This window comes from Scyliorhinus torazame, chromosome 5, assembly GCF_047496885.1.
Source record: "Scyliorhinus torazame isolate Kashiwa2021f chromosome 5, sScyTor2.1, whole genome shotgun sequence".
Taxonomy (NCBI): domain Eukaryota; kingdom Metazoa; phylum Chordata; class Chondrichthyes; order Carcharhiniformes; family Scyliorhinidae; genus Scyliorhinus; species Scyliorhinus torazame.
In genome coordinates, this window is record NC_092711.1 from 162,928,146 (window position 1) to 162,934,739 (window position 6,594).

Sequence of the window (6,594 nt, forward strand, 5' to 3'; positions counted from 1 at the left end):
TTTGTTATACTGTGTCTGTTATATTTCTGTCAACAATGCCAATGATTGATGTGGACAATTCTAACCATTTTAACCTTTTGTTTCTGTGTGGCGTGAGAAAATTAAAATAAAGAGTTTTTCAAAAAACACTCCATTGGTTGCAAAGCACTTTGGGACGTCCTGTGGTTGTGGAAGGCACTATAGAAATGAAAGTTTTTAAATTGAAGACTTCTGTCATCTGATCTTGTTTTATGGAACTTAACTGATTCAGCCACCCCCAACTTACCATTTAATAAATTCACTTTGGGTCAGACAAAACTTCAAACAATTAAGGCAAAGGCAGAATTCTCTGGATAGAAAATTTTAAAAGAAGTTTATTAAATGAAAAAGGTTTACTGAACAACTTTAAGAAATTGACTATTTACAACTTCATGTGGGTGATCAGTCTGTAGAAGCGTAACCCTCTCTCTGGCTCCTTCTTTGACAGTAATTCTTGTGGAATTCAGCCTCGAGAGTCTGGCTCCTTCTTTGACAGTAATTTCCTTGGAACTCGCCCTCGGGAGTCTTCAGTACTTGGCCAGCAAGGAAGACCTTCAGAACCTCTACTTTTATCCCCAAAGTGACCATTACCTCACATCAGAGTTGGGCCTGTTGTAACATGACCATTGGTCAATTTGGTCACTGGATTAATTGAATTGGTTCCCAAATTACTAACACAACGTTTTCTCATTATCTCAGACAGGAATATAATAGAACTGTTTCATACTATCCCTTTATCTGATTCTATACAATCCCATTATTCAGACAGTTTCCAATGTTGAGACTAATCAGAGCTTGAAGGTCTCTCTTGCCAGTACATTTATCTTCATTGCACATTCTTTTTAAAAATAAATTTAGAGTATCCAATTCTTTTTTTTCCAATTCAGGGACAGTTTAGCGTGGCAAATCCACCTACCCTGCACATCTTTTGGGTTGTGGGGGTGAGACCCATGCAGACAGTGACCCGGAGCGGGGATCGAACCCGGGTCCTCGGCACCGTGAGGCAGTAGTGCTAACCACTGCACCACCATGCCACCCACTTCATTGTACATTCTTTACATACACATCAATTAAGGTTTTATATGTTTACAGCAAATAAAACTCAGCCTTTTACTATAATTACTGATTCATTAATTGTATCTCAATTAAGGCTGAGTACTTATTCAATCATCTGTTAGTGACAGGTAGCTAATTAGCTAATTAGTACAGTAATCTTTAATTAATACATTTGGTTACTACAAGATCCACTGATTCAATAAGACAATTTTGGAAGACAATAGCTTTCTTTCTTACTCATCGTGATCGGATTGAAGTGTCAGCCTTATACTTGATGCCAGATTGGACAAAACATAATGTGTAGCTGATCAAAATGATAAAAGAAATCCTTAGTTTAAACAATTTCTGTTGCTATGCAGCTTATTCAAGCATTTAGGTTGATACAGTGTTAACTTTTGAAATAAAGTTCCTGTCACATATTAGAGTTAAAAATGGCTTCCTTGACCTTGTTATGTATAATGTTCAGAGTCAGCATGGGCACGAGGGGTGGATTGGGCTCCTTCTGTGCTTTCTGAACCTCATTTGCACATAACGAAAAGTGGTAAATACCAGGAATCCACTTCCTATGAGTGGATTCGAAGCAGAGACATTGGAATGTTTCCCATAGGAAGGTGGAGGGGCACCTGAGGGATATAAATGAAAAGGGATAGATCTATAGAGAGAAATGTCATCTGCTCCAGTCTCTCCAATTAACTGACGTCCCTCATCCCAGGTGCCATTCTCGTATATCTCCTCTGCACCCTCTCTGAGAACTTCACATCTTTCCGAAAGTGTGGGGCCCCAAAGTAAGGTTCCATTTTCGAGGGATCAAATTGTTCAATACGTTAAACTTGTTTAGAACCAGGGTTAGATTACACAGGCAGTACTGTAAACATTTGTGATCGCCATTTAGGAAAAGGAAATAGAGGCCTTGGAGAAGGTGCAACAAAGATTCACAAAAATACTACAATCAGATGAAATGGGGCAGCAGTAGGCCATTCGAGGGGCCGGGTGGCCTACTGCTGTTCCTAATTCGTACCTTATCACATCCTTTATAATAGATTGTAGCATTTTCCCTCCTACTGATGTCAGGCTAATGGGTCTGTGGTTCCCCGTTTTCTCTCTCCCTCCTTAAATAGTGGGGTTACAATTACCACCTTCCAATCTGCAGGAACCGTTCCAGAATCTATAGAATGTTGAAAGATGATCACCAATGTATCCACTATCTCTACAGCCACCTCTTTCAATACTCTGGGATGTGGAGCATCAGCTTTTGGGGATTTATTAACTTTCAATCACATTAATTTCTCCAATATTATTTTTTCACCAATTCTAACCTCTTTCAGTCCCTCGTGCTCACTAGACCCGTGGGACAATTAATGTGTCTTCCTCCATGAAGACAGACACACATTGTTTAGTTTCTCTGCCATTTCCTTATTCCCCATTATAAACTCTCCTGTCACTGCCTGGAATGGACCCACATTGGTCTTTGCTAATCTTTTCCTTTTCACATTCCTATAGGAGCTTTTCCAGGCGGTTTTTATGTTTCTCACCAGTTTGCTCTCATATTCTATTTTCTCTTGATCAGTTTCTTGATCCTCCTTAGCTGAATTCTAAACAATTTCCGAAACCTCAGGCTTTTATTTTTTTAAATTTAAAGTTAGAGTACCCAGTTCATTTTTCCAATTAAGGGGCAATTTAGCATGGCCAATCCACCTAGCCTGCACATCTTTGGGTTGTGGGGATGAAACCCACGGAAATACGGGGGAATGTGTAAACTCCGCAGATAGTGACCCAGAGCCAGTATCGAACCTGAGATCTCGGTGCCGTGAGGCAGCAGTGCTAACCAATGTGCCACCACGCTGCCCCCAAAACCTCAGGCTTACTACTATTTTGTCCAGTTTATGGGTCCCTTCCTTTGATCAAAAGGAATCTTTAACTTTCCTGTAGCCACGCTTGCTGTTCCTGTTTGAGTTTTGTTTCTGAAAGGTATCTATATTTGATGTAAATATTTGAATTTAAAGTCGCTAAAATTCCCAAAATATCATAGGCTGCTCTCCCTTTTGAGAGAGAGAGCGAGCTGACTGGTGATGATTTAAACGGAGGGTCACCACACCTCAGTTGCGGGGCAATGTTGACAAGGCTGGGCCTTCATGGATAACCAAAGCCGCTACGGGGGTGAAGCCACGCTGTTGGCATTGTGCCACATCACGAAACAGACGGCCAGCTAGCTGTGCTAACTGACCCCTTGGTAAATATGTAATAATTCCTTAAATATTAGCTACTGCCTATCTCCGAACATACCATTTATTGTAGTTTCTCAGTCCACCTCAGACAAAGTGCCTCTCATGCTGATAGTTTCCTTCTATGGAAACACCCAGATAAATTAGACAAAAAAAACATGAAAACACCATAGCCATCTTCATGGCAACATGGCATGCTTTGGGGGTTTCCAAACAGAAATGAGAAATAATTATCTTCGAACTTCCAGACCCCTTTCACTCTGTGGTTCATGTGCAATTTGAAGCCAAAATCGCAACAAGGCCCAAAAAGCATCAGCCCACTGGAGGCAAATTAGTCAGACCGGTTAGTCCAGCAGAAAGCAAAGTTCCGACCAATCCCATTTACCAACTGTCAGATGAGCGAAATGCAGTCCTGGATGTAAATGAGAGCAGAAACAAAATCATCAGAATCCAATCCCTGTAATCACTTGTGAACTTGTTGGTGTCTCCGCAGGTGCGATGAATCACGAAATCCCTTCTCACACTGAGAGCAGATGAATGGTCTCTCCCCAGTGTGAATTTGCTGGTGTATCTGCAGGCTGGATAATTGAGTAAATCCCTTCCCACACTGAGAGCAGGCGAATGGCTTCTCCCCAGTGTGAACTCGCTGGTGTCTCTGCAGAGTGGTTGAATCACTGAACCCCTTCCCACACTGAGAGCAGGTGAATGGCTTTTCCCCAGTGTGAATTTGCTGATGTCTGTGCAGGTGGGATTGCAGAATGAATCCCGTCCCACATTGAAAGCAGGTGAATGGCCTCTCCCCGGTGTGACTGCGTCGATGAGCTTCCAGCTCTGATGGTGCTTTGTATCTCTTCTCACAATCCCCACATTTCCACGGTTTCTCCATGGTACACTTGCCCTAATGTCTCTGCAGGTTGGACAAGCAGTTGAAGCCTTTACCACTCACATGTGGATGATTTCTCCCCGCTGTGAATGGTATGATGACTAATCAGGTTGTGAAATCGGTTAAAGCTCTTTCCACAGTCAGTGCACTGGAACACTCTCACTCAGGTGCCTGTGTGTCTCAGTGCTTTCCAGTCACACTGATGTTTAAAATATTTTGAAGCGGACAAACATTTCTCCTTCCAGATTATAAGGCTGTTGATAATCACAAACCTAATAATCGAGTGATTCTGTGAGATCTGGACATTTGGTTTGAGATGTCTGTCTGTAATTCCTCCTTTTCTAATATCCTGTAAGTAGAATTCACAACAGACATCACATTTAGTGCAGGGCAGAAATTCAGAACAGACAATTTTAGTTTCTATGAAACATTCTTTCCTCTCTCATTCCCCAAAAGCTGTAAACCTCCATCCCACACACTCTCCCTCCATTCTCACTCTGCTGTATCTAATATTCACCATCCCAATTCTCCTGAAGATGCTTATTCAGGCTGATCAACACATCCACGCTGACCACTTCATCTCTTGGACCGAGAGGTTCATAAGAAATAGGAGCTGCAATCGGCCATTCTTCCCTTCGGACCAGCTCAGCCATTCAATGAGATCATTGAACGATCTACATAAGCACCATTTTCCCACACTATGCCCCATATCCCTTGATATCTTTAATATCTAGAAACCTACCAATCTCTATCTTGCAAATCCTTAATGACTGAGGCTCCACACTCTTCTGGGGGAGAGAATTCTTAATTTTCCGGCCTGTTCCCCATAACCCTCGACTCCCTTGTCAATCAGAAATTGGTAGAACTCATACTTGAAAATATTCAATTCCACTGATCCCAGTGGAAGAGAAATCCAGAGGCAAACAACCCTCCGAGGAAAGAGATGATTGGAAATATATAATTTAGCTACAGTACAATGTATGTATTTAAAAAAAATTAAATTCAGAGTACCCGATTAATTTTTTCCAATCAAGGGGCAATTTAGCATGGTCAATTCACCTATCCTGCACATCTTTCTGGGTTTATGGGGATGAGACCCACGCAGACACGGGAGAATGTGCAAACTCCACACGGACAGTGACCCAAGGGCTGGGACCAAACCCGGGTCCCCAATGTCGGAAGGCAGCAGTGCTAACCACTGCGCCACCGTGCTGCCCTCTACAGTACAATATTACACAACTAGAAATAATATTAAATGCACTTTATTACAGAACCATCAATATATCTAATCTGTATTATATAACACTAGACATATCTCTGTCCGATATTAATTTACTGACCCTTTAAATGTCAGCCATCTCCTCGGGAAATCAGCCCGTGAATTGTGAACATTGGGAAAGAGACCATCCTTTTAGCCAAACAAATAAATGTGTCAAGCTCAGGGAGCAAAGGATGTCAATGTCTTTAAGAGAGAGAGACCTGAGCCAACCTTTGCAGAGTCTGCACCCTCCCTGATTCACTTCCTTTCCCTTCAGTTGCTGCAAGTGACCAATTGAAGGTGAGAATGAGAAAAGAAATGGAAAGGGGGAGAAAAGAAAGTGTTTTACTCACAGATGTTGGAGACAGGAGGCAGTTTCCGTCTGTGAAGCTCAATTTTCATTCATGCAAATCCCGCGCACTGATTGACTGGAGGACCAACTGGAGGACCAGAGTCCTTCCGGTCCTCCAATTTTTCCCATTGGGCAACACCTTTGCAGGAAGGTAAGGTTGATGACTCTTCCCCGCACATGCGCAGCTTCCCCTCTCCCTTGGTCCTGCGTAGTCCCGGGCCGCCTACCGACGCAGCGGATAGAGCCGTTTCCACAGTGCAGGGAATTGTGGGAACTGCGACCGCCATTACTCATCTGGAGCCCAATCTCCAAACCCCTGGGACTGGGATGAAAAATGGAGGTACGGGAGGGAGCAGTGGCCCAACCCTGACACAAAGTCACTGGATTTGACTGTGACATCTCGCTTTGCAGAACAGTTTGTGAACTTCAGGTGTAAAGATTTAGACAGCACGGTAGCATTGTGGTTAGCACAATTGCTTCACAGCTCCAGGGTCCCAGGTTCGATTCCGGCTTGGGTCACTGTCTGTGCGGAGTCTGCACATCCTCCCCGTGTGTGCGTGGGTTTCCTCCGGGTGCTCCGGTTTCCTCCCACAGTCCAAAGATGTGCAGGTTAGGTGGATTGGCCATGATAAATTGCCCCTTAGTGTCCAAAATTGCCCTTAGTGTTGGGTGGGGTTACTGGGTGATGGGGATAGGGTGGAGGTGTTGACTTTGGGTAGGGTGCTCTTTCCAAGAGCCGGTGCAGACTCGATGGGCCGAATGGCCTCCTTCTGCACTGTAAATTCTGTGAAATAACCAGTGGCTG

The 6,594-nt window shown here is 43.4% G+C and overlaps 1 long non-coding RNA gene across 1 annotated transcript; it reads right to left on the minus strand.

Moving 5' to 3' along the window:
* Window positions 1-324: 324 nt before the first annotated feature.
* LOC140420350 (uncharacterized) lies at window positions 325-5,893 on the minus strand. Its single transcript, XR_011946305.1, has 2 exons — window positions 5,791-5,893; window positions 325-4,528 (listed from the first exon to the last, which is right to left on the minus strand). It is a non-coding gene; the product is annotated as an uncharacterized lncRNA (long non-coding RNA).
* Window positions 5,894-6,594: the final 701 nt, after the last annotated feature.